Below are 26654 nucleotides of genomic sequence, written 5' to 3' on the forward strand. Positions count from 1 at the left end.
ACTGAAATACTTGATGTTTGAATGGTTTGTGAAGTCATACACAGCAGACTTCATCTCAGCCAACAGTTCTGGTTGAGAAATACTGAATTATGAATTATGCATCTTTCCTTAATTTATTTTAAAAACAAATACAAAACACTACACTGAAACAGTTGAAAACAAAGATACCTAACATGTACTTTACCTCACAACGAAGTAACTCAGAAATTTTATTTAAAAAATGTCCACTTTTAAAATCCAAAATGATTTGAAGATACCTGAAAGGTGGGGAAAAAATGGCGCATGCGTGGGGTCAACACCCACGTTGTCGGCCGTACGTTCGGCCACTTGTTTTAGCCACATAGTGATCCATCTTCACAGTCACGGGCGATCTTTGTCAGCCTGGTATTTGCTCTCCTCCATCATCAAACAGCCAAACCGCAGACCGACGGAGCGCGGAGCCGAGGAGCGCGGCGCTGAAAATAACCTACTACGAGAAAACCCTGGGAAATTACGCTTTTCTGTCGCGTTTTCTGGTGGGAATTTGGACTTCAACAACTAGGATGAAATAGCGTCGAAGGCTGCGCCACGTCGGCGGGAGAAATTCAGAAAGACGACCAGAGGTGAGGCAGAAACAGACGGAATCCAAACTTCATTCCCAGCCTGGGGTCTGAGCCCGACTTTCGGGCTCCGTCTATCAGCTGCAGCAAACGCTGTCCCTAGGTTGGAATGCTTGTGTTTACGATTTGTCGAATTTAAAATTGCCGTTGCATTTGATATTTGACTTTGTGTGTATTTTTAAAGTAGTTTATGAGTCTAACTGGCACAGTGTAGAGTATTTTAAGGTCGTGATAACCAGTGCCTGAAAACAATCTGAGCTCGGCGAACAGATTGTTGTGAGCGTGTTTGTGCCAGGAGGTAGACGGATCCTTCTGGCTGCTGTCGTGGAAAAAAGTTTGCTTCACCTCTGCTGCAGCACGAAGTTATTCTTTTTCTCTAATAAAATTACAGTTCAGTACAAATACACAATCGGTGATCACAGATAATTGACTTAATATTATAGTTGTTCGTATGATGTTTCCTGCACTTTTTGTCTCGGGAAATATATTTCAGGTTACCGTTGAACGCTTGTTAGCCGCATTCCTTGGTTAGCTAACTTTGTTGTGCAGTTAACACAGCTCGTCTGTAATTATAGTAAAACTTGGACGTATAATGTCGATATAATATACACACTTTAGTCAAAACATCTTAATTTAGGGTGGTTTAACGGTCAGTACTAACAGTTTTCTCTTTAAAGTTACTTGATACGAGCTAACATTTAATCCTTCTTTATGCTAGCGTTGCCTTTTAGTTAACGTTAGCTTTGTGGGGGGTTTATTGTGGTCGATATGCGGTGAAGAAGGTAGGTTTTAATGCTCCGTTAATAATTCAGGTGTTTTACTACAGTAATTTAGTTGTTTCTTTCGTTAAAACGTTGGCAGACGTGAACTCACTGTTGTAGTAACGTCAGCTAGCATCGTCGGCTAACTTTGCTGTGGATCAAACTTGGAGCGTTAAGTTTCACACTTGATGAACAAACCGTTAAAGGTCACAGATGTTCCGTATTTAATCTGTGTCTCTGTTGCTGCTGGTGTTTTTGTTCATAAACTGCTGAGATGAATCCGTTAAATCACGTTAACAGACGGTGAAAACATGAACAGCTCTGTGTGTTATTCTGTGGGTATTTCAGTATTTTCACCTCTCAAGTGGATAAAGTTCATGTGCATATTCATGATTTATGATCAATAACATCCAGTGCTAAAATAATCAGCAGTTTAATGTATTTCTGTGAAGTTTATTTGTGCATCTCTTCACATACAATTAGATCTGCAACCAGTGATTATTTTCATTATCAGTTATTCTGGCTGTTATTCTGTCAAACCCTTTAGTCTATAAAGCATCAGAAAATACTTGACAGTCTCTTACAGGTGATGTCTTCAGGTGTCTCGTCTTATATAACCAACAGTTCAAACCTTGAAGATATTCAGTTTACCATGAAATAAAGGAGAGAACGGCAGCAGATGTTTTACGCTGGAGTCAGACACGTTAGGGGTTTTTTCTTGGTGACTGATTTAAACTATTACTCAAACTTGTGGTCGATGAATTTTCTGTCCTGTCACTAATGCATGGACGGACTTCACAGGACGTCTAAATGAGCTTTACAGCAGCAAACGTCCCCACACAGTCTTTACACCCTTTAAGGTGATATCTCATTATTTATCACGTCTACGAGAAATAAACATTTGCTGCTGTCGCATTCAGAAACGTGAGGATTCGCTGCTGTTCTTGGTTTCACGTCATCATGAAGTGAAATCTGATGGTCACCAACACATTTATCATTTGTTCAGCTGCTCAGGGCCAGCAGCAATGAAAACACATTACGACGAGTAGTAAACAATATGTCATTTCATGATAATAATTGTAATTTGCAGCCTTAAAGGATTTAGCACTGATTGTTTTTGACCATGTTGGTTTCAGATTTACTCTTGAACTGAAGAATTTGAGTGATGGGAGGAAAAGGAGCATTTTGTGTTTTTCTGTGCTGCTTCACACAAAGGTTTACAGTATGACTCATATAAAGATGTCTCTAACAGCGTCAGGTAACACCAGTCGTCTTATTTATTGTTGTCTGGTGTTGGTCTGTGTATTTAAAGACTTGTCAAGCGGTTGAATTGACAGATGATGGCGTCGTCTAATCTTAAGGCGGCTCCGTGGTTAATGTTCGGCCCTCAGACTGAGCCTTTAAGGCCAGCTGTGTAATGTTGTTAAACTTTTCACCTTTTGTTTTTCAGTCTTGAATGTTGTTTCTGTAATAAATGGATGTAGCTGCAGCGGTGTTTTGGATCTCTGTGTGTGATCCAGCTTGACTGACTTTTTAACAGAAACCAGGAGTCCTCTGCGAACACGGTCCAGATCAGATGGTTAACATGCAGGAGGAACGCGAACCGTTCAGCAAGCTGTTCTGTTAGATGTCGTCGTTTCTCTTGGTATTGATGTTAAAGGTGATGAGTTCAGTGAACATGTGTGAGTCCTGCTGAGTCTGAACAGGAAGATGTTTGAGAAACTGGTATATTTGTCTGCTCACAGTATATAAAGCAGTGTTTTTACTTCAGCTGTTGGATATGGAGGCGCTTTGTGTTTTGGTGGTGGTCTGAATTCATGCTTTACACGATACTGAAAGGATTAGTCAAATAATCAATAAGTGGATCAATTTATCAGCTTTAATGTTTAGAGTTTTTTCAGAGGATTGGAGTGTCATGAGCAGCGTCAGGTCTGCTCTGACCTGATCATGGAGGGCCTTCATGACTCGTAGCTGAATCCAAAATGATAATTTCATAACTGAGATATCTGCGGTCTGTAATTGTCTGCCTCACATACTTACCCTGGGTGTGATTTCTGATAGTTTGTGCTCTAATCCAGTGCTCCCTGTTCATATAGACTGACCAATCACAGGCCGTTGTTTAAAGATCATTAACTTTCACTCATTTTTGCTTCCTAATCGAGTAACCTGCAAGTTTCATGTTCATTACTGCATTTTCCACAATGATGAATCCTTTTTATCTGGTTCCATAGCTTTTCAGTCTGGGTGTATATACAGCCTTATGTTGTGTTATTTCTAACCAAAAAAGTTGAATTGTTAGAAAAAAAATGCAGTTGTATTGATGATAGTCCTTGTAATCCTAATCACAAAAACCCTTCAATTCAAGTAGACTAACAAAGAAAGTTATGATACATTTAGAAATCAACCCGAACAGTTTCTGTCTGAAAAGGGGGATTTTTGTTTTGTAGTTATGTTCCCGTATGAAGTGACTTAATGTCAAGAAAAAGATGAGTATCTTCTGTGATCCTGCTGTCTTTATCTTAACGTCAGTGTTCAGATCAGAGGAGGGCGTGTTAAACTGTGAGGGGGAGCAGTGTGAAGCTGTAAAGTGAACGTCTTGTACTCTGTTTGGAAATTAAAAAACAGCATCCAGAGGGGAGAGATTCATTTTCTCCGTACAGTTTGGTGGTCTCATGAAGGTGTGTGTATGCACCAGTTAACCAGCTGTTGTATTCACTGGTGTAAACAGAGATCTTTACATTGATTGCGAGGACTTGAATGATGTGCCTCTCTCCCCATTCAGTACTACTACTCTGTCCCAGTATAACCAGTCCACAATAACTGACTAATTGACTAATCGTCTTTGCTGTGCTTGTAGAAACTGTTGGGTAGTTTAATTTATTACAAAGCATCATATTTTGTAAACTCTGTACCTGTACCTTGGCTTGTTGAACACACTTCTGTCACTCGAGGCGGTTTTGCAGCCTCCATAGTAAATTAGCCAGTCGGCTGAATTAGCTTGAACAAGCAGCCTGCAGACATAAAGGTCTGTGAGTTAACAGAGAGATTGAGTCTGTGTGAACGTGACATTGGATTTGTTTGCTGTAAAAATCCTGCCTGTTCTGTTCTGCTCTGACAGCAGCAAGGTCACATTTACTCTACATTTATTTAGCCTGTGGGGCTTTGGAGCAACAGCTCAAGAGAGACAGCGATGCTTGACTTGAAGGCGCAAAGGAAAGCAGCTGCTCAGTGGCCCAATCAGAGATGAATATGTAAACCATGTGATCCTCACCACGGCTGCACCTGAGCTTTTATGCACAGGTGCTTCAGAGGGTGAAGGTTTTGTAGCACGAGTATAAAACATCTGTCAGCATCTCTTCAAACATCCAGATATCACACTTCAGCTGAGCAGCACAAGTCTCAGTTCAGTTACAGCTGAGAAGCTGCTGCTCCTCATCCTCGGTTAGCCAAGAGAAATCCTTTTTCCACTCGGTGCTGCGTCGATCATTTCCCCTCTCGTTTCACCTTATCTTCATTTGGCAGTATTTGATTCTGTTGTTATCACAATAAATTGTCCTTATGCTGCCTTAAAATTCAGTCACTGTCCTGATAAAGTTAAACTAAGAGGGTTGAACTTTATATTTCAATCATTATCAATCTTTTTATACATTTAAAAGAGATTAGAGATTAATTTTGTTCATCTCGTATAAAAATGCAGCTCTGCACAACTGACCGACTGTACAGCTCACGTTTTTTCTGCTATTCAGTTGTATAATAATATTAATGATTACTCGAAAAACACTTATTTTTGACTCAAAATGATTTGAGTCGTCAGTTCTGCCGTTTAAAAGAGGCACTCTGCACTCTTACATCTTTGTTGTCCATTGCCTCCTCCTCCTCCCCTTCTCCTTCCTCCCTCCCCATGAGGGACGGGGTGAGAACGGGCGTATCGGAGGGGGAGGTGTGTTAGAAATTAAAATCTAGTATTATCCATATGTCAGACAGCTGTACATTCCACAGCCGAGCCCAGGATCTGTGTTACCGAAATAACAGACTGACAGTGGGCGAGTCAGCAACACAACAAGAGGGAGGAAGAGGGACAGGGAGGCGTTAGAGGAGGTATTGTTTAGGAAGGAGGCGCTCTGCCTCCTGCAGCTCCGAGCACATTTCTTCATCGGATGAGTTTTGGTCTCCTCTTCCTCCTGTTAAACACATCATGAATTACAGCAGAGAAATTGTTTAGTCGAAGTTAAGGCTGCAACCAACGATTGTTTTCATTCTCAATTCATAATTAACCATCTGTTTTTTTATACAGTGTTTTTTATACAATCTATAGAGTGTCAGAAAATATTAAAAAAAATGCTGATGACAGACACCTAAAGTCCAAAATAACGTCCTCAGATCTCTGGCTAGAAGCTGGAACTACTTGCTTGAAAAATGTCATTAACCAATTAAATGTTGTGTCTGTTGTCCAATCCATCAATCGACCAATCGTTTCAGCTCTAGTAAAAATGCAGTTTCAGTTTTTGCACAATCAAACTGTGTTTTGTCTGAAGAAATACACACATTTAATTATTTACTGCGGCAGCAGCACAGAACCAGTGCTGAAAATCACTTTAAATCTTCATTTATTTGTGCATGGCATGGATGGACAAAGGTTAAAAGACGACCCGTCACACCGTCCATCCTCCATCTATTGCTTTTACCGAGGATGCAGACCCCATGTTATCTCTCTACTCAGTGGTTATCACTCAGTGATTGGTCTGTGGTGTCCCTCAGTCTGCGTCTGTATGCAGATCTATTCTTATAAAATAACAACAGACCCTGATCAGTCCTGACCTCTGTACCGGGACCAGACTAGTCTTCAGGAAAAGGACGCGCACACACACACACACACACACACACACACACACACACACACACACACACACACACACACACACACACACACACACGTCTCAACAGTATATCAGCGATCACTGGTTGATGCTTGGAAAATTTCAGCACGCCGCCCACTCTATGATGTAATCAGAGTGTTTCAGAGAGGTGTTGACTCACCTGTGTGAATGCATGGCAGGGTGCAGTTTGTGGTGCCGTTTTATTGGATAACGTGATACAGAGACCTGTTTCTATTATTTTGCCCACCCCGTTCATATCAGTGAGAGCAGGCTAAAAGACGAGGTGGCTGCGTTAGCTGGTGGACTAAATAGACTGGAAACTGATGAATAAATGTTATAAAAATGATGTTGTACAGCTCAGTCACTCCAGAGGAGTCCTTTAGTTATACATATATTTTAATCTGTTGGTCACTCTTCATCCTCCCCCTGCTTTGAGTATTCCTCTGTTTTTAGAGCTTTCCCCTCCTCTTCCTCTCGTCTGTGTTCTATTGCCTCCCGTCCTTCTCCTTTTCACGTGTATTTTCTCCATTACCCGTTTCTCTGTTTCAGGCTTTATTGTCTTTCCTGATTGTTCTGCTGCTGAAAGCAAAATAAAAAACATGTAATTATAGTCACACTGCTTTCTTTCTTTTTCTCCCATTTCAGGTCATTTTTTCTAGATGTTTATTAGAACCAGTCTTAGAAATAACTTGTAAAAGCACCGGCTCAGGTTTGTGCTTTCAGAGTAAATAATGACGGTTATCTGAATGGTGGAAGTGTGAAGTTTAAAGGTGATGAAGGTAACTCGTGTAGGGACAGTTGACAAACACAGATCCTCCTTTCTGCTGAGTGTTTCTGGTCTACAGGATCTCCCTGTTTTTATTTGCTCTTTTCCCTGTTTCCTTTTCCCCTCACTTCTTTTCTTCCTCCTCTCCCTCCTCTGCTCCATCGTCCTCCTCCTCTCGGTTTTCTCTCTCCTGGGAGTGTTTCCAGGCTTGGAGGTTGAGCTCGGGGATCTCTCTCTCTGCTCTATTTCTGTCTCTCTCCCTTTTCTCTGCCCCCCCCCATTTCTTCTTTTCTTCCCTCCTCCACCTCTCCCTCTCTCGGAGTGTGTTTCCAGTCTCGGAGGCTGAGGATCAGATTACTCAGGGAGTCTCGGAGGCTCTCTGGCGAGGTGGCAGTGGTGGAGGTGGAGGAGGGATGGAGGGAGGAGGTAGGGAAGGAGATCAGGTTTCACATCTCCAGCGCTCTCCTCTGTCTGCCTCTCCTCCCTCCTCCTCCTCTTCCCCCAGCAGCTTGGAGACAGAGTGGCTGAGCTGGGGAGGAAAACATGCAATCCACCCCTCTCCTCCTCCTCCTCCTCCTCCATACGTCCAGCCTCTTTGCTGCAGCACAGCAGATAAATAAAGGCAGTAAATGGGAGCTGAGCGCACAGAGGGACGATTCTTTACCTCCCTCACCTCCCCCTCCATCCCTGCAGAGATATTTTATATCCTGCACCGTGTGTTTTCATTCTCCTGGATGTGTGGCAAAGGTGAAACTGCTTCAGGGAGACATGAGTTTCTTGAGACGGCCGAAGCAGAGGATCAGAGCTGGACTCAGAAATCAGTAAAATGTGTCTGAAGTGAACGCAGAGAGGCCAAAGCAGCTCTGCTAGTTTACTGTAACTGTAAGACACTTGTGGCTTCAGCAGCAGTAATCTGTGTTTAATGGGTATTTATCTTGTTTGTTTTGGTGCTTCCTTGTCTCTTACACTCTTTTCCTGGCAAACACTCAGAGAGAAAGACTTTTCGTGTTCATTGAGACATTCAGACGTTCAGCAGGTTCAGTCAAATACAGACAGATGAGTCAGAAAGCAGTTATTGTTTCCACAGAGTTTACACACAAATGCTTTGGTGGACGGCTGTAGGGCTGCATCTATTTCCATTTTAACGTAACCTGAAGATTACATATTGATTGAGTGCAAAATGCCCTCCATGGTTTGCCACAGGCCGTGTTGATGACATCAGAGGTCAGTCCAAAACTGAAAGAAATGAAAAACATGAGAAAAACATGAACCGGTTATCAGAGTTGTTTGTCCCTGTGGATGATTATCTGACTTTCCTCGTTCATTCATTCATGTTCATTTCCGTCTCTGTGTTTGTTTTAAATGTCAAAACAACTCCGTCCCTTTCTCCTCACATGCACAGCAGAGTATTGGACTAAACTGGCTTCAGTGCTTTGGACTATGAGAACCAATAGATTGGACTGAGGGTCAGCAGTATGACAATAGACACGTCTCTGACTGTGTGAGACCATTGTGGGAAATGTTGGTTAACTAGAGGAAGAAGAACTTTAAGTGTTTTTATATGGTTTATTGGGTCAGCATAATAATATGGCCATTATCTCATAAATTTTACAAAATTATACCAACATTACAGCGGATATGACGGTGCTAAATTCATGTTCCTTGAAATGCTCAAAATTTTAATATGTATTGTGTTTCAGTTGGTGTTTCACCACCATGAAACGCCTGCGGGCAAATATTCACTGCATGTACAGTGAGTGCTACTTACCAGTTGTTGAATTAAATTATTTTAGCACACAAAACACTGATTGTTAATCTTAGCTTTACTCCACAGACCAAACCAACCGGCCTCTGTTCTTCCTCTTTAAAGACTTGGCTCAGTTTACACTCCATGCATAACACTTGCTGTTCAGTCTTACCAAAGCTGATAAATGTTATCAGATATTTCATTTTTTGCAGCTAAACAAACGGTTCTTTCTGTGACGCTTCCTTTTCTGCTCTGACTCCAGTTGAAGGTCGAAGCAGCCTCCACGTTCACTGTCTCCAGCGGCTCCAGTTGTCCTTTAATGGTATTGATCTCTGCTTTAAATACACCCGGCCCATCCCAGTGAATAATTCAGATCACCGCAGTGGCTCGATGGTGGGAGAGAAAATATTCGCTTATTCTAATGGAGGAAGTGAGGGTGAAGTCTGTCAGGGCCGCATGCTCTGCCCAACGCCGCGTCCAGTCAAAGCCGCCTTTTTCACGCGCTGTGAAAATGTGATGTCTGGTGGCCGTGTGTGATTCTGTGTGGTCATGTGACAGCAGTGAAGGGCAGTGGACAGGACTGCATTCCTCAAGAGTTCACAAATCTGAAGGGTTCACCAAACCACAGGAATGAATTCAGATCTTTATATAGAGATCACAGCAGAGCCTTTTTTCCCTTCACAACATTACAGAACAATGGCTCATAGTACGAGCCGAGTCCAAAAATGTCTGGACGCTGTGTACAACGTAAATAAACACAGAGAGCAGTCATTTGCAAACAAACTGTGTACCAACCATTTTACACAGTGCTCCTCAGTCCAAGCAGTGATTTCCTTCATCCAATCATGTGTTCACAGAGAGGTGAACCTCACTTATGAACGGCTGAGCCTTTCCAGGATGCCCCTCTCACACCCAGTCACGATACTATCATCACTGTTACCAACGAGCCTGTTTACCTGTGGAATGTTCCAAACAGGTAAACGTCCCCAGGCTTTTGTTGCTCCTGTCCTGGCTGTGGTGAATAACTTGAGCTGTGTTCGGCTGTAGTCGTGTGTAGGTGATCATGAATTTTGTAAATTTGGCACAAAATGTCCAAGAAACCTGATTACCGAGGACGAGGATGTGTTGTGTGACGTTACAACCTGGACTCACATACATCTACAAATGTCAGTGTAGTTTAAGGGGTTGACCAACATTTATCCAACAGATCTCTCGTACTGAAACAGTGTTGAATGGATAAGTCGCTCCACAGAAAATGAATTACTTAATTATTTGAACTTGTCCTCCAGCATTGTAGCTTCAGACTCCTTCAACACTGTCGGGCTCATGATGGACATTTAAAAAAAGAAAAAATAAAAGAAGAAGCTCAGAACAAAGTATATTCTGTTTTATTTCACACACACTTCTTCCTTTTCAAACCCTGGTGACCTACATTACCCACAATGCATCTCAGCCACAGTTCCAAACCTGTAGTCTTCTACCAACACTTAGCAGACTTCACACAGCTCCCTCTGGAGACACTAAAGGCTTCATACAACTCTTTCACATACTGTATGCAGTAGGACTCACCAGTGTGAGTGTTTTCTGCTTTTTTCTGTTTTCTCTAACTGTTAACTGAATGGTTTTGGTGTTTGGTTTGAAGGTCGAAAAAACAAAGTACTGAAGACCTTGGAATCTGGGAAATTGTGGTGGATCCATATTTTCTGCCAGTTTACAACAGAACTTAATCTTGAGATGAATCAAAATTAATGAAATAATCATTGGTAGCAGTTGTATTCTTTGTGATTTGTTGCCTTTTTTAATCACAACTTCAAATATGACAGATCTGCTTTGAGCTGCTTCTCATTTAGGATGATTTGTACTTTTGCCTTTAACAGCCACGGTCTCATTGATTAGGGCAGATCAACCAAACTGTTCAAATTCTTTTAAATTAGAGTTTTTTAAACGAGCACATTGTATAATGATTCAATTGCACAATTGTCCTTATTACAGACAGACAAACATGAATTCATAAGCGTGTTTTAATCTTTAATATGAAATCATCCATCAGAGAACAGTTTGAATGAAAAGGACATTGTTTTGAAAAACAAGTCTGCGTTCCTTTACACTGAACCAGAGCACAACATGGAGGCCGCAGTGTCTTCAGGCGTCCTGGTTGGTGTATATTTCCTGGGTCTTCATTCTTGAGGGGGATTTGCTTTCCTTTCTCAGTAATCCTCCTGCCTGATAGGTGCACGGATCCCTCTGAAGTGACAGTGACCCCTGACCTCCATCCTGACCCCTGACTTTACCTCCCCGACCCCAGCATCCTGAACCCCTGTCAGCTCGACACTAGCCTCCCAAACTGGATTAGACTGTCTCCAGACTGTCCAGTGATGGTGGGGAGGACATGTTCAGGCGCAGTCAGCTGTAGAGAGGCTGGACCGGGTGCATGTGGTCTGGGTCTGCTCAGGTGGCTTTGGGCTGGTGCTGCACAGATTAACTGTACTTTCAGTCACGGTCAAAGGTGATCCGCAGATGAATCTATCGTGTTGGTGTTTTCGGTGAAATGCCTGTTAATCGTAAATCATTTGTCTGGTCATCATGTTCAGATTTCTTTTTGTCCTTTTTTATATCAAAACAGGAAGATGTTAAACAGTAAAAACAACGGGTGGCTCCGTCATCTCTGATCATATCATTGGCCATTGGGTTGACACATCCCATCATTTAGAGCCCTGTTTTGAATATGTTGCTAAAACGACCTGCTGCTCAGGTTCAGGTGCCTCAGAAGTCCGAATGAAAGGAAATCTAACAGCTAAACTGTCACAACTGTTTGTCTAGAGAAGATGTTGGATAAGGAAAGTTTATTGTCTTACTTCTTTCTCTGGACATGCGCTTTTTAGAAGCTCTGTTTCTGTTGGTTAATGGCCGTCTTTGGAGTCAGGTTGGATGGGTTCAGGCCAAACGGCACACAGCAGTAGGTGGTTTTGTATTCTTGGCCGTCCTGCAGGCTGCACAAATGAGGAAATATCAGTCCAGCACAGCAGCCTCATCGCTGAGTTTTCCCACTCGGCCCGGGCTGCTGTGAAAGCAGCACCGCTCCCTCCCTCCCCGTGTCCTCGTTTCTGGTCTTTAATTTCAATTAGCTCTGGCTGCTGGTTGACTTTGATGGCATTAGTCTCTCCTCCAGCCTCCACACTCGTCCTCTGCTCTCGTCTTCCTCTGTTGGTTTTGCAAAAGCCGACGGCTTTAACTGCTGAGATCAGAATCTGAATGCTTCGCTTCCACTTCCTGCCAACATCCAGCCCACCGTGCAACCCGACAGCCACACACACACGAAAGACTCTATAGCCTGCAGCGGCTATTTTTGGGAAAATGTAGTTGGGCGGTCCTGCTAGTAACTGACAATGAAATGATTGACAGGGTACTAAATATGTTCTCATGTTTCTAATCGAACCAAAAGGCTGAAGAGGAAACAAACTGGTGTTTTTGGCCTGCAGAGTCGAAGTTCACCTGTTTTTTATTGCAGGTGAGGTGTGTGAATGTCTCATGTTGGATCCCAGCTGTGTCCACATTTGAGATGGTCCGTTCCAAACTGCCAGAATGGTGTTAAAACAGGCGTGGCGCTCATCTGGAGGTGATGGCACTTAGTAAGGCATGTTTAAGCACAGGTAACAACAGGTGATACAGTGTCCTGTCCAGGAAAGAGGTATGGTCAGGAGCAAACAGGCTGACTGAAAAACAAACCCGTGCGTGAGTGGAGCTGAAATGATTAGCCAGTGAATTTCCTGTCTGTTCACTAATTGTTTCTAATTATTGATTCATCTTCACATTTTGTTCTTGAATCATCTGTTTAGTCTACAGATTTGGAAAAAATGTCCATCACAAGGAGACGTCTGTGTGTCCAACCCACAGTCAAAACCAAACCCCTTTCATCTTCAGTTTACAGTAAAACGAGAATTCTCCGTTAATTGATTAACGGGCCTTCGCTTTCAACACGACGTCTGCGCGTTATCGCCCCCTCTCTGTTTCCACTGCTGACGAACCTCAGCTTTGAGCTCGACAATGAGCTGCAGTGTCCAAGCGCCTTCTCCGCACTCGGCCGTGTGTGCGCATGTGTGTGTTTATGTACCATCACAGGCTGCATACCTCTGCCTGCCCTTCTTACGTGAGGAGGACTGGTTTCACAGCTTTTCTGTCAGACGGTGGTTTCACGCCTTCATATGATGCAGGAATTCACTTTTAACCATCAGCTGCCTCCGTTTCTGCCTGAAAGCAGACGTAGAGCTCTGCCGTCTCCTGCTGCTGCATGCTGCCAAACTAATGTGTGGTTGAAATTTTGACTTTTTGACAGACAGAAATGTGGTAAAAAATGACTCTTTTACTGACTGACACCCTTGTTAGATATCAGTCACTGATTGGACGCTACAGCTGATCGAACTGATCTGATGAATCACAACATCACTAGAGTTTCATACCAGAGCAAAGACAGATGACAGGTTAAACTCCTGAGTGATTCACCTGTAGGTCTGAACAACAAAAGGACCATAAACAACTTCATTCATTCAGGAGAAAGGATTTTCTTCTCATGATCTGTTATTACCCCCATTAACTTTTATTATGGGTACAGTTAAAGTCAGAGGAGTACGAGAGTCAGTCAACAGGAAACTTTCCATTCAGTCACCTGTGAGGCTAATGAGCGTCCGGTTTGATATGGTTACTTAATTTTAATTTCCCTGAAACATTTAACCTAATTTCCAGTTCAAAAGAGGCCATAATCATGTTGTGGTTCCTGTGCAGGACACGGTATAAACACAGCATGCAGGTGTTTGCTAAACAGGTAACAGGCTACGGAGAGAAAACACTGCTGCTCTGCTCTGCTCTGATAACTGTGTCTTTATTAGCATTAGTATTAGCACAGTTTACGTATGTGCAGACACAAATTCGTTAAAGTCTGTTAAAGTGGACTGACAGCTGATCCAGCTCTGATCAGCTGCCTCCATCATCCGGACGTGAAGCTTCAGAGGAAAAGACGTCTCATTTTTCTAAAAACATGTTACCTCATTCCTTCTCGCCCTCTGTCGTTTCCTGCGTCTCTCCAGGTGAGGGATGAAGACGAAAGTGAAGGAAGACATGGGTGCATTTTAAGAGATTTGGATGTAGCAGTGTGTCGAAGCAGACCTTCTCTCTGCATGGTTTAATAGCTGGCTGGTCAGTTTCAGAGTGTATACAGCCAACAGCAGCGGATGTCTTTATTTGAATCAGAAACTCTCAGAGGAAAAGACAGAACACAATATAATAACTTTCATATCTGCAAATCGAACAGGTGCTATGACGCTTGCCTGGTTTGCATCTGGACAGATACCTCACCTCAAAGTTGAGTCTGTAGCTTCCTGGTGTGATTTCTATCTGCCCTTCACATTTCACAAATATCCACCTTTTATTTTGATAGCAGCAGTAGAAATACAGATGGGAAATGCGCTTGTTTCACGCCACTGGTTTAGCTAGAGTAATACTTATGAATACAGTTCTGTAAAAAGTCACATTTAACAATCTGAAGTTGATCATCAAGGTCAAAGGTCAGAGTCGGCGCTGAGGGTGTGGAGGTCTGAACCCACCTCCTCTGGCTTCACACTGCTACTACTACCCTGCTGCCGCCAAAACTAACACACTCAGCTGGAAAATGTGTTCAAGACATTGTGGAAAACTGTGTTGATGAGTTGACCAGCAGCTTCAGACTCTGTGTGTGTGTGTGCGTGTGTGTGTGTGTGCGCGTGTGTGTGTGTGTGTGTGTGTGTGTGTGTGTGTGTGTGTGTGTGTGTGTGTGTGTGTGTGTGTGTGTGTGTGTGTGTGCGCAGCTCCACCCCATGGGAGGAAAAATGACAGCGGTGGGGATTCAGCCGCTGAGTTATTATAGAACAGACGAGGAGAAAATAGATGTCCAAAGACGGGGGCTGAGAGTGGTCACGAGGTTGGCGAAAAAACAGCTGCTGCCTCTCTATCCAACACACACACACACACACACACACACACACACACACACGCTCTACACCTCGTTTATGGATGGTGAGGCGTTGCCAAGAAAAAGAGACAGACGGAGGGAAAAACAGTTCCTGCTCTCCCACACACGAGGATGAAGTGAAGTGAAACACAGCTTTGCTTTCCGTCTGTTTCAGTGTGAACGATGATGAATTCTAAGAGGAAAAAACCAGTAGAAACCTCCTGAGCACTGCCAGAAGAGAGAGTTTATGCCCAGTTTGAAGGAAAGTGTTGGTTGAGATCTAAGTTATGTAAACAGGAAAGAGCAGCACCTCTGGAGCCGATCGTGATGTTGACTTCATTCACTCATACAAGAATTTATATGTTCCACCTTCTGTTTCTACCAGCGCTGACAATCAGCTCGGGATTTATTCAGTATTGATAATCGTTTTCCCAGTTAATTGATTTAGGATAAATTGTGTAGTTTGCCATGAGGGCTGCCTTTCTTTTTGTACTGTTAAGTTAAGAGTGTGTAGAGCTGAAAACTCTGTAAACACACACACACACACACACACACACACACACACACACACACACACACACACACACAGCCAACCTGCACACGGTCCTGGTTCAGATCAAGTCTGAACACATACCAGCGGCAAGAGCCACGAGAGACGAGCAGCGAGTTTTCTTCACCGGTGTTTTATCTGTGCAGCCGTGGCGTGAAAATCTGATGGTAGATCTCAAAGATTCTGTAGATTTTTCCATACCTGAGTACTCTTCGTACTATCAAGTGTATACTTAAAGGAGATCATTTCATCATAAACATGTGGTATTAAAGTATCAAAGTATTGATACTTTTGACAGAAATTGGTGTATGTTGCTCGTAGTTACCTTCATGCCTTTGAATTACTGAACCAGGGTTATAGCGAGGAAAAGAAGGGAGCAGGCCGGCCTCCATGTGTGCAGCTTTAAATTCTGACATCAGGGGTTAAAGGTCACTGTTTTATTTGGTTGGTTTGACTGTTTGGCTGCTGTGTGAACGGTTTCCTGTTCTATCTGCAGTATCTCTGCTCAGACTCTGTAAACCACTGGCCGCTGTTTGACTCTCCTCTCCTCCTCTCCTCCTCTCCTCCTGGCCGGCTTGACTAAATAAAGCCTCCTTTGAGGAGGTCTGTCCTGTCAAATAAAAAGGCTTCTGTGACTGAGGGGACGAGGAGGGAAGAGGCTGCGGCTGTCAGCCACGCTGCTCCACTTATCTCCTTACAAACAGCAACAAGCCGCAAACACACTGACATCAACGCTGATCTAATGATGGAGCACACTCATGTCCAGAGGACCGGGAGGGGACTGTAGCGGACTTCACAGGATGACGAGTTTTCATCAGTCTTTGAGGGATTTACAGGATTTTTTCCTCTACTTTCATATAAATATGACCCATCTGTGTGACACCTCAGACCGTTACAATTCAAACTTGCGCTCAGCCTGTTGTACCAGATGTCTCGGCTCTGTTTTGCTTCTCTGATGTCGAGCTCTTACATTTTTCCCACCTGAAGCAGGACTTCAAAGCACACTTCACTCAGTTTGTCCTCTTCTGTCTCTCTGACAGGTTCATGGTTCTGATGTTGGTCTGATCTGACTGACTTCCTCTGCTGCAAGACTACATTTCCCATGGAGCTGTGCACTGATGCACACGCTGTTCTACCATGGAGCCACCAGTCAGGTATGGGAACACGCACGCACGCACGCACGCACGCACGCACGCACGCACGCACGCACACACACACACACACACACACACACCAGCCAGAGTGCTGTTCCAGCTCAGTTCCCTGCAGTCAGTGTGTAATGTCTGCAGGATGTTTATTGTGGTCACATGAAAAACATTACTGGTTGGCTCTCTGCTGCTTTTGAGTTACCCAGTGTCTCCAACGCGCACACACACACACACACACACACACACACAGAAAATGTAAACAAACATTATTTTTGTGGACGGCCACCGGTGATTACTCCTTAAAACTTAATTAGCCAATCTCCCTCCCCCTCCTGCTCTTTGAGGAGATTAACCCTTGACCCCGGTGCTGAAGGCAGAGCTGGCCAATCAGGAGGCTTCCTGGCTTTTAATTGCAGGCTCTGATTGGGTCATTTGAGCTGTCGCCTGGTTTGATTAATAACCACAGAGCAGGAGAGCAGGAAGAGCAGTGATTACACCGAGCCCGAAGGCTGCGCCTGGATGTGTGTGTGAAGTCATGCCTCGCAAAGCGAAGAGTGTGTGTGCACGTGTGTGTGTGCGTGCAGAAGGTGAAGTCATGCCTTGATGTGAGGAAAGACGGTGTGTGTTCTCTAAATATGTTCCTTTGGTGTTTTTGACCCGTGTAGTTGTTGAGGATTGTTCTGGTTTCTCACTGCGGTGAAGTTTGTGAAAGACGAAGAAGATAGATCCAAGTCTGACTGATTATATATGTGAAGGCTTGTTTGAAATATGAGGAAACCTTGGCGGTGGAATCTCTTTACTGTTGTCTGTTGTTCTATTTTATTTAATTGATTACTTAATTTGTTACTAGGTTGTATAGATTTTTTAGAAAAAGTGGTTTTACATTCACGTTGGAAACCTCCTTCGTCATTCATTGAAAACAAATGTTTCAGCTCCGTGTTTGAGACGTGAAACATGACCATGGGCTGAAATGTTCAGAAACCAACAGGAAGCAGTGGTCTCAAACAGTAAAAGTTTTATATTGAGGAATACTTTTAAAAATGCTGGCGTGCTGTTTCTTCATCATCATCAAACTCCTTCATGAGTCAACAGCAGTTTTTATTTTCCGTCACGACTGCCATGCAAAAGCTTCTCAGAAGGTGAAGTGTGATGCAGTGAAACTTTCGGTCTGTCAGCCGTGATGATCTGTTTTTTACAGTTGATGAGTTTCTGACGTCCGTGACTGCAGGTTGAAGCGAGGCAGATCGCTGCCTTTGTTTCAGGACGCGGTGACTCAAGCGTCTGAGTTTCAGAGCTCGCTGACAGACCTTCAAACAGAGCCGGCCAGTCTGCAGCACAAAATCACTCCCATATGTCCCGCAGCAGCCCCGCCCCCGCCGCCCTGCACGCTTCACTCCACACTGCAGCCCGGCCCGGCTCAGATTGGCCCGGCTCGGCTTACGCTATGAGCAGCCGGCGTACCGACAGCTCTCCACCACACCGAGTTTTTACGTTTACGTGTCCTGACGGAGGATCTCCAGAACATTAAAGAGTCTGAAGGATTACAGCTGTGAAGGAAATCCTGCTGCAGGAAGTGTTCATTAGTAATTTAACAAAATGGCTTAATTCAGACTGAAGATGTTGGAACTCTCCAAAGAAAAAAAGAGGTTTCTGCTTATTTGGATAAAATCCTTCCAGGGTACCTTTAGTATTTATTACAGTATAATATACTCTCAGTGTCCTTTATACAAGCCACAGCAGCTGTTCTGACATAAAGTCGACTTTGACACTGAGGTCACAGTTAGTGGTGTGTTGCTGAGTTACATTCAGAGGTGTTTTAATGACCGCCTCATTCATGTGAACAGGGAGGACAAAACATTAAAAACACCTCTGAGTATAAAGCAGTCCAGTACAGCACCACCTTTAACTGGGACTTCACTCGTTAATGTATAATTAAACTTACACATTTCCAATAAGGTCAGCATAAACTCAACAATATAAACTTTGTAAAGGCAGATCGTAGACGTTCCATGGTACAGGTGTACCTTTTAAAGCCAGAACTGTAATTAAAGCACTCTCTCTCACGTTTGCTGTAACAGCTTCTCTTCAGAGTTTTTGTAGCAGCAGGAATGCAGTTGTACTTCATTGTCTGACGTTCTTGTACTCGCTCATGACGCGTCATCATCAGTGGCGATGGGTGATGTAGGGTGTGTAGAAACGAGCGTGTGAACAGCAAGAGTGTGTTTTGGCGTCCGCGTTGCCTTCGCTGCCTCTCGGTGAGCGCTATCCGAGGGGTCGGCAGCGTTTGGATTCTGCTGTTTATCAGAAACTCTGCGGGCGGCTCATAAATTCCTCAGACACTCCTGACTGCTTCATGAGGCGCTGCTTTCAGGCACAGTTTCACTCTTTACATTTGTTTAAAGTTGGAAAATGAGCAGAAATTAAGAAGCTCGTTTAAAAGCAGAGGTGAACACCGTCTGAACACTGTCTGTGTCGGAGGGAACTGACCTCAAGTCAGTCTCTGAGTTGACGTGACGTGAAAAGCTTTTTATGTGTGAGTTTTTCAGGCAGTTTGAGACAGTGAATCATGCCATCATTTAATGGAGAATTCATCCAGTCATTTAGCCTAAAAAGCAGCTGTCAGCTGTGTCAGTTTGGGGTTGGAGGTTACAGATTGATCACATGAAGTGTGTGAAGGATGTCAGCCCATCAACACACCTGTCTTCCTGCGATCTCACGTTAGACGCCATTTTTTTCCTGCTCCACCTCATCCAACTCCTTGACTATTTCAGTGGACATTTTGAGCCTGTCAGCATGAGACATTTGGAGGTAGAAACCCAGGAAATGGACTGACTTCAGAGCCTGAGCGTCCACTGTTCGTCTTTCCTTTTTGTTTTTCTCTCAGTTCGTCCGTCTTTCACTTTATTTCTGCTTTAAGCCTTTTTTTGGTTCTGCATTACTTTCTATTTCTGTTTCTGCCTCTATGTTTACTCTTCTCTCTGTGTTTTCAGTTTCTTTTTTCTTTTTTATGTCTTGGCTTTGAGACACACACACACACACACACACACACACACACACACACACACACACACACACACACACAGGACCACCTATATCGTTGTGTCGTCCAGGCTCGGCTCTGTGGCCTGACTGTAGTTTCCAAGGCGACACGGTGGATGAAACCATCCGGCCTCCCTGCACGGAGTCCAGTCTCTGGCCAGACCACCCACCCACCACATGCACACACACACACACACACACACACACACACACACACACACACACACACACACACACACACACACACACACACACACACACACACACACACACACACACACACAGCCAATATTCTGTCTGCTATAATTACAGTTATATTTTAGTTTCATGTTTTTATGTCTCTGGGGAAAGTTGTCTGAGCTCCAGTCTCTCCAGTTTCCACTCGTTCATACTGGGATCAGACCAGTGCAGCCTGCTGGCGGCTCTTCAGCTCCACTGCAGCGGCTGAGGCAGCAAATCCACCAAAACAGCAGAAAGATGCTCAGCAGAGCCTGATCGACTCTGGTGGCTGCGAAGGCAGCACTGACGAAATGACAGCTGCTTAAAAATGATTGACAGCACATGAGGGCGGGAACTGTACCAGCTGAGCGTGTGAAGGGCGGGGCTTACAGTGCACTTCCTGTCTGTCAGATTATGGCTGTTCAGAGCAGTGACGTCCTGGACTTCAGAGGCCTTTCTCAATATGCGCTCTTCTCTGTACTTGTGTTCTTGTGTACTTGAGAAACGTCATCACTCTCAGTCCAAGTACTGCTCCAATTCAAAAGTCTGCATCTCGCCAAGTGCAGTCAAATACCCGGATGTGTTCTTGCACCTCCCATTTTATCGAGGATGCATCGGGTGGTGACTTGTGTGGACCTGGGGCAGCCACGTATCCCAGAATGCATTTCGTAGCAACGATGTCGGAGGAGAGGACTCTTTGGTTTAGTGTTTTAGTAGTACGGAACGTGGTTAAAACTTAAAATCTGTGCTTGATTCATCACGATAACGTGTTTAAAATTTGCTCCAAAGTTTTCGGAGATGTGTCATCCTGCTAACGGACGAGCTGAGATGGTGACGTCATCAAGCACGCTGCCGTCCCAATTGCAGAATGACGGTCCTGCGTCCTCCCGTCCTGGAGCGACTGTACTCCCAGGTCGAACTTGCTAAGTCCGAACTTGGCGTACTTGGTATTGAGAAACGGCCGGGTGTGACGCTGAAGGTGTGTATGTCTTTATTCGTTCCTCTCTGGTTTCAGCTCCTCCTGGAAGCTTCTACCACTTTTCTGTTTTATGTCTTGAGCTGCAACAATTATTCAATTAGTTGATTGACAGAAAATTGATCTGCTTACTACTTTGATCATTGATGAATTGTTTAGGTTATTGTTATTGTTTTTGTACTGTGAAGATTTTGTTCTTTTCTGTGTTTCATATGTTGGTAACTGAGTTTTTTTTTTTGGATGGTGGACTGTTGTGTAAAATATAAAAATAGTATACAGGTTAATTGTTTTTGTCCTCAAGCTGTGGGACATTATGACAGACAGACAGTTTAGAAATTTTGTAGACAAAACAATGAATCAACAGACGAATCACTGAAGAAAATAGGCTGAAGCTCTTTTTTTATATCATATCACCGTTTAATATCTTTAATCTTAAATATTTTTTTGGACATTTTGCTCCTCAAAAACATCTATATGAAGATGGGAACTATGCAGGCCGTGCGGGTAGACAGTCTTTGACACTTAACAGGGGGACGTTATGTAGGATTATGATATTAAGATCTGTGAAAACACAGAGGACTCCAGCAGAGGACACTGGTGAGAAGATGAAAAAGTAAATATGTCTTTCACTTCACGGGGGGAATTTTCCCGCATCTGTAGCTGTTGAGCAGCTCCAGCTGAGGAAGGATGAAGGTCAGGATGGACTCCTCTGAAACGATGTGACGTGATGTTTCTGAACCTGCACCCTGGAGCTTGTTGTCCTTTAGGTGATACCAGCACCAGCAGCGGCTAACTGGTTTAACTGGGAGGGTTGTCTCCAGTATCCACTCCAGTCATCAGTGTGATTTATGATCATAATGTTGTTTTTATGGTCTGAGTGTGTTTTTTTTATGACTCGGGTGTAGGACAAAGGAAGCACTGTGCCAGTGATGGATGGACCAGTTTCTATGGCGATTAGAGTGATTAAAATCACCTTCAGGGAACCACAGTGAACCGCTTTATGACTTTATGACTTAGTGAGTGGGCTCAGCGTCTGTCTGCCTCTGCAGGGAGCGTCCACAGCGTGGCCGAGCAGCTCTGGAGCTGGACGTTGAGCATCAGCACCAATACTGACAATTTCAATCATTTTAATCAATAATTGGTCGTTATTGATATAAAATGCTGCTGTGCCATTTATATGGACTATAAATCTGTGTTGCCCCTGTGAATGTTGGGTAATTTGTGTCACTGTAACATGGTCGGTGAAGAGGAGCGACTGATTGAAGCTTGTAGCTGCAGCTGCTCACCAGATCTTCTGTTAGTCTCTAATGAAATTAGCCGTCACTGCTGCCCGCTGTCTGTCTCACACACACATTAAGAGGATGAGGGTGTGTCTGCAGCCAGAAGCACCGCCAGGGTTTGGGGTTCAATCGTGACAAGAAGCCAAAACCAGTGCGGTGCTGCCTGCCATCCCTTCTTTAGAAGAGTCATTACTCAAACCGCTGAATGCAGTGCAGCTTACTCTCTCTAGTAACGGCTGCATGTCTCATGTCCTCAAATCCACTCAAACACAACGTCGGCCCTTCTGACATCACACTTTTCCTCATAATCCTCAGACTCTAATCCAGATGATCATTGTCTGTACGGACGTTCATTCTGTGTAAACACAACAAATTCAATTTAAAGTAAAAACTGCCGCCATAAGTTGATGTGGAGGAAGTCTGTCGCATATGGTTTCCTGATGTGATTAATGACTTCAATAATTAAGCAATTTCTCAAAATTATAACAGATTAATTTTCTGTCTGTTGCCTAATCCTTCAGGATTTGGAGGCTGTGAACTGTTAATTTTGTGATTTTAATTGGCCAACATTTTCCTTGAAAAATAAACACTAATGAAGTTATGAAGTACTTTACAAGAACCACAGATCGTTTGTGTTATACACGCCTTTGTTTTCTTCTCTGTGAGAGAAAATATATGATGTCAGTCAATCTAATAGATGCAGCAAGACACTATCAGGGTTGTGGGTTCAATTCCCACAAAGGCCAACAGCTTTCCTTCTTTTCTGTTGCTACAGATGTTTTAGAAAGCGTCCTCTGAATGTCATTAAGAAAAGAAAGAAAAACATCGTTCTAGATGAATTTATGGGATTGTAGACAGGTTGTTGATGAAGAAGAGGAAGCAGAAGATGCAGGGAGGAAGAGGCCCGCAGTGCCGCTCACCGTGGCTCGGGGTATTCTGGGTATTCTTATGCTAATCCATCGCCGGGGATGAGGCGCAGAGCAGCCGAGCAAACAATGGCAGTGGAGCCAGAAAGTCTGGCCTGCAGTCTCCCAGGCCCTGAAAGGCATGTCGGGCAGGGCGCCGACACCAACGGGAGGCTGCTGCAGCACCCAGAGGCCCGCCTGCAAGGAGGGGCCCCTGGAGGGGATGGGGAACGGGGCCAAGATGGAGGGAGAGAGGACAGGAGAAAGGAGAAGAGGAGGAGGGACAGAAATTAGGAAGATGGAAAACTGGAAGGGGGAGAGTGAAGGAAATGAGAGGGGAAGCAACAGAAGGAGACAAGAAAGGGGGGAGGAAAGCTGACAAAGAGAGGTGAAATGGGGAGGGATACGGGGGGGGGATAAAAGGCAGAAAGGAAGAGGAGAAGAGGCCAGAAGCAGAGAAAGGAGGGGAAGATGAAGAGATGGAAAGACAAAAAAGAGGAAAAATGAATTTTTTTGACTGAATCACACAGTTTGCTGACCTGCTGCATCCAGAAAGGACGAGAGAGCTCAGAGTTATGGAGAGTCTGGACAGACAGTCGAACAAACTCTGCTCATTAAGTCTGAGTGATAATCAAAGTCATTCACTAAACAAACGGGACCAAATATCTGTTTGGATGTGAGGTTTTGTTGCTTTGCTCTGAGTATCTTTGGACGTGAAGAGGTGACGTGGAGCTGAGGGAAGCTGTGATCAACATTTTCACCGCATTTACATTTTATAGACTAACCAATTAATCAATAAATTAAAATCTTAGTCATCATAGCCTAAAAAAGCCGAGATGAAATGATAAAACATGAAAACAGTGTCGGTCTGTGCTCCGTCCCAGCGGTGCTGTTAATATTCTCCACCAGCTCCAGCACCGATCCCAATCTCCCTCATTACTGCATTTATTTGTGGAGCTCAGGAGCTGTCGGACGCCGCTGGTCCTCCAATCAGGACTCCGTGTCGTTTATTTAGTCTGCCGCCATTCAGCAGGAAGTGGAGATGCATTAAGGCTTGATTATTGATGTCTGGCCCCTCACGCTGCAGACCTTTGGGGAGGGGGAGGTGGGGAGAATTGTTAGGGATGGATTATTAATGACTGTACCCCTCCACCCCCTCCCTCCTGAGCTCTGGTGTCATTTTACAGCTTTTTAACAGTTCTGTGAGCAAAGTGAGTAAATCAGACGTAGACACGAGGACCTGGAACGGCTTCAGAGCTCTTTCCAGAACAAACCGTCCAACATTCTCATATCATAAAACCTTTTCCCCACAAACTCCTCAGATCCCAGTATCGTCTTCAATCATTTTTGGACCTTTAGGCCACCGTCTGGAGGAAAACTTGGCCATCAGTCACGCTCTCACACTCAGATTTAGCTGAGCTCCGACAGGTGGAGGAAAGTTTCCTTCACAGTAATGGAAGACATTCAGACCTCGGAGGAAATCGGGGTTCATACTCAACCTCCACACAAACAGGAGGTGAACACTGTGGGAGCTGGAGTTTGGCACGGAGTACTTGGATTCATAGGGAGCATCTGGGATGTGTGTTTTTGTTGACCTGCAGTGATTTGACCTTCAGTGTAGAAGTGTCCTTCAGCCAAAAAATAATAATAATGAAATTATTTCTAATCTCTACATGTGATATTTTGGCCAGCTGGCATTCAAAAACCCCAAAATGTTCAATTTAAAGCTATATGAGGACTCATTTTCTCACATTTCCTTGGTGACTGACTGAGCCGATTAATTTGATTAATTGCTCAGTAACTAAAGTTTTGTAGTGTCAACCAAACAGTACTGAAAAGTGTTCAATGATGGCCCGTATGGGAATTGAACCTCTAACCTGCGTGGTGTTGGTGCCTTGCTCTACATTAAACTGACTGCATCAAATCTGTGAGCTGCAGTCAGAGAGGAGACTAAGCCTTGTTGTAATAAAAGTACAACTCGGTGCGCTTCGTTTATGAACGTCGTCACGCAGGCCGCTGCAGCAGCCACCAGTCGTGGCAGCGTAATATCATTTTACATAATAGTTTTTAGGGCCGGCTAATTCTCCAGCCAAATGAAAAGTTATTATACCCAGAAGCATAGAGCTTCCATAAAAGCCTTTAAAGAGCTCTCTTTCTTCTACAAGTCTACCCACTGCTTGGGTTTCTATCCCACCAAATTTCCCAGCATCCCCAGAGCGGTGTGACCTCAAATTCCTTCCCCTGGGGGGGCCGGCTATGGCTCAGTGGTTCCCTATAAGGCTGGTTTATTCTGTACAGGTGGGATGGCTAACAATACCGTCTTTCATTCCCGTCACGCTGAATGTTCTTCATCCAAGACTCTGATGTCACGTCCAGCTAGCCGGAGCAGCTACGCTACATTACCCGCCGTTAGCTGAGGAGACGACCAGAGGAGGGGCGAGAGAGGACACAACAGACCTGTGTGCACATGAGCTGTCTCTGAAGTGAAAGGACGCAGGTTTGAATCCCACAGAAGCCAGAGCGCTTCAGACTGAGCACTACAGTCACTAAAGTACCTCAGAGTTGTTTATAAGAACAGAGTAAATCCACTTTCCACAGCTGCTGTTCTGTGACGAAGCCTCAGCAGAATCTGTCGGGTCATTTTAGCAGGAGGTGTTACCCTGTGCTCCTATTGAGGCCTGATGATGTGGAGGTCTGCATGTTCATCACAGCGTTACCTGTCACAAACACACCAGCACTGGAAATGTGGTGGATATGTGAAGGACAGGCAGGAGGAGACGAGCGTTAAAATCACGTCTCGATCGTTCTCTGTTGGCTTCTGCTGGAGGAAGAAGGACGTTGTTGTTTGACTCAGAAGCAGACTGAAGGATCAGAGACAAGTTCAAACATGACTGCCGAGGAGGAGGAGGAGGAGGAGGGGGAGGAGGAGGAGGAGGAGGAGGAGGGGGAGGAGGAGGAGGAGTGAAAGTTACCTGACACCCAGAGGGTTTGGAGAATCTGGCTCTGGTTAAGTTTCTTTTTTCTTTTTTTTTTTAACCCTTTCTGGTGGACTCACCTGGATTTTACTTCTTGACTGGATGTTTTATTTGTCTCTCAGTCTCAGTTCAGCTGTCTGTCGTGATCATGCCGAGGCTCCATGTCAGTCACTGTGTGTGTGTGTGTGTGTGTGTGTGTGTGTGTGTGTGTGTGTGTGTGTGTGTGTGTGTGTGTGTGTGTGTGTGTGTGCAGTCATCTTGCTTTGTGTTATCAAAGGGAAGTGGATGTGTTGTGTGATTTAGGAAGGGTGTGTGTGAGGGGGGAGGCAGCTTCCTGTCTTGGGGGCTCACAGCAGACGGTCGGTCCTCGGGTAACCTGCCTCGTCTTGCCCTTCCTCCCTCTGTCTGAATGTGTCTTTGTGTGTGTTATCTGTCGTGCTGCTGCTGCTGCTGCTGCTGTTGTCAGTCTCTAAATGGATCAAAGAACCACAAACAAACTTCAGGTTTTGTTGTGCCAGCGAGGTGAAGATATTTCCACTTTCTGTTATCGACACAGTGACGCCTGCACACGGACTCCAACACACTCGTCACTCCCCCTCGCAGACAGCATCACAGCACACACACTCAAGCCCTGCACACACACCCTAATCCTCGGCTTCATCCCATCCGTCTCTCATGTACATTCCTTATCTGTGGCTGTGGGCTTGAAAATGTGCACCTGTGATTCAGAGAAGGACCGTCTGACCCCTCTCTGCCTGAAATGGAACAGTCCATTTGAACAAACAGGGCAGACAGCAGCTGTACATGTATGTGATTAGATTCATGGCCATTA

At 44.4% G+C, this 26654-nt stretch overlaps 1 protein-coding gene across 2 annotated transcripts in view; it reads left to right on the forward strand.

Moving 5' to 3' along the window:
* The first annotated feature begins 434 nt into the window (after window positions 1-434).
* Window positions 435-26654, forward strand: part of bmpr1aa (bone morphogenetic protein receptor, type IAa) — a 47045-nt gene continuing 20825 nt past the window's right edge. For both annotated transcript variants that reach the window (XM_070977823.1, XM_070977824.1), the window contains exons 1-2: window positions 435-602; window positions 16321-16434. The gene's annotated coding sequence lies outside the window, so the exon portion shown is untranslated. The remainder of the gene's footprint in view (window positions 603-16320; window positions 16435-26654) is intronic.

The sequence above is a fragment of the Chaetodon trifascialis genome, chromosome 13, assembly GCF_039877785.1.
Source record: "Chaetodon trifascialis isolate fChaTrf1 chromosome 13, fChaTrf1.hap1, whole genome shotgun sequence".
Taxonomy (NCBI): Eukaryota; Metazoa; Chordata; class Actinopteri; order Chaetodontiformes; family Chaetodontidae; genus Chaetodon; species Chaetodon trifascialis.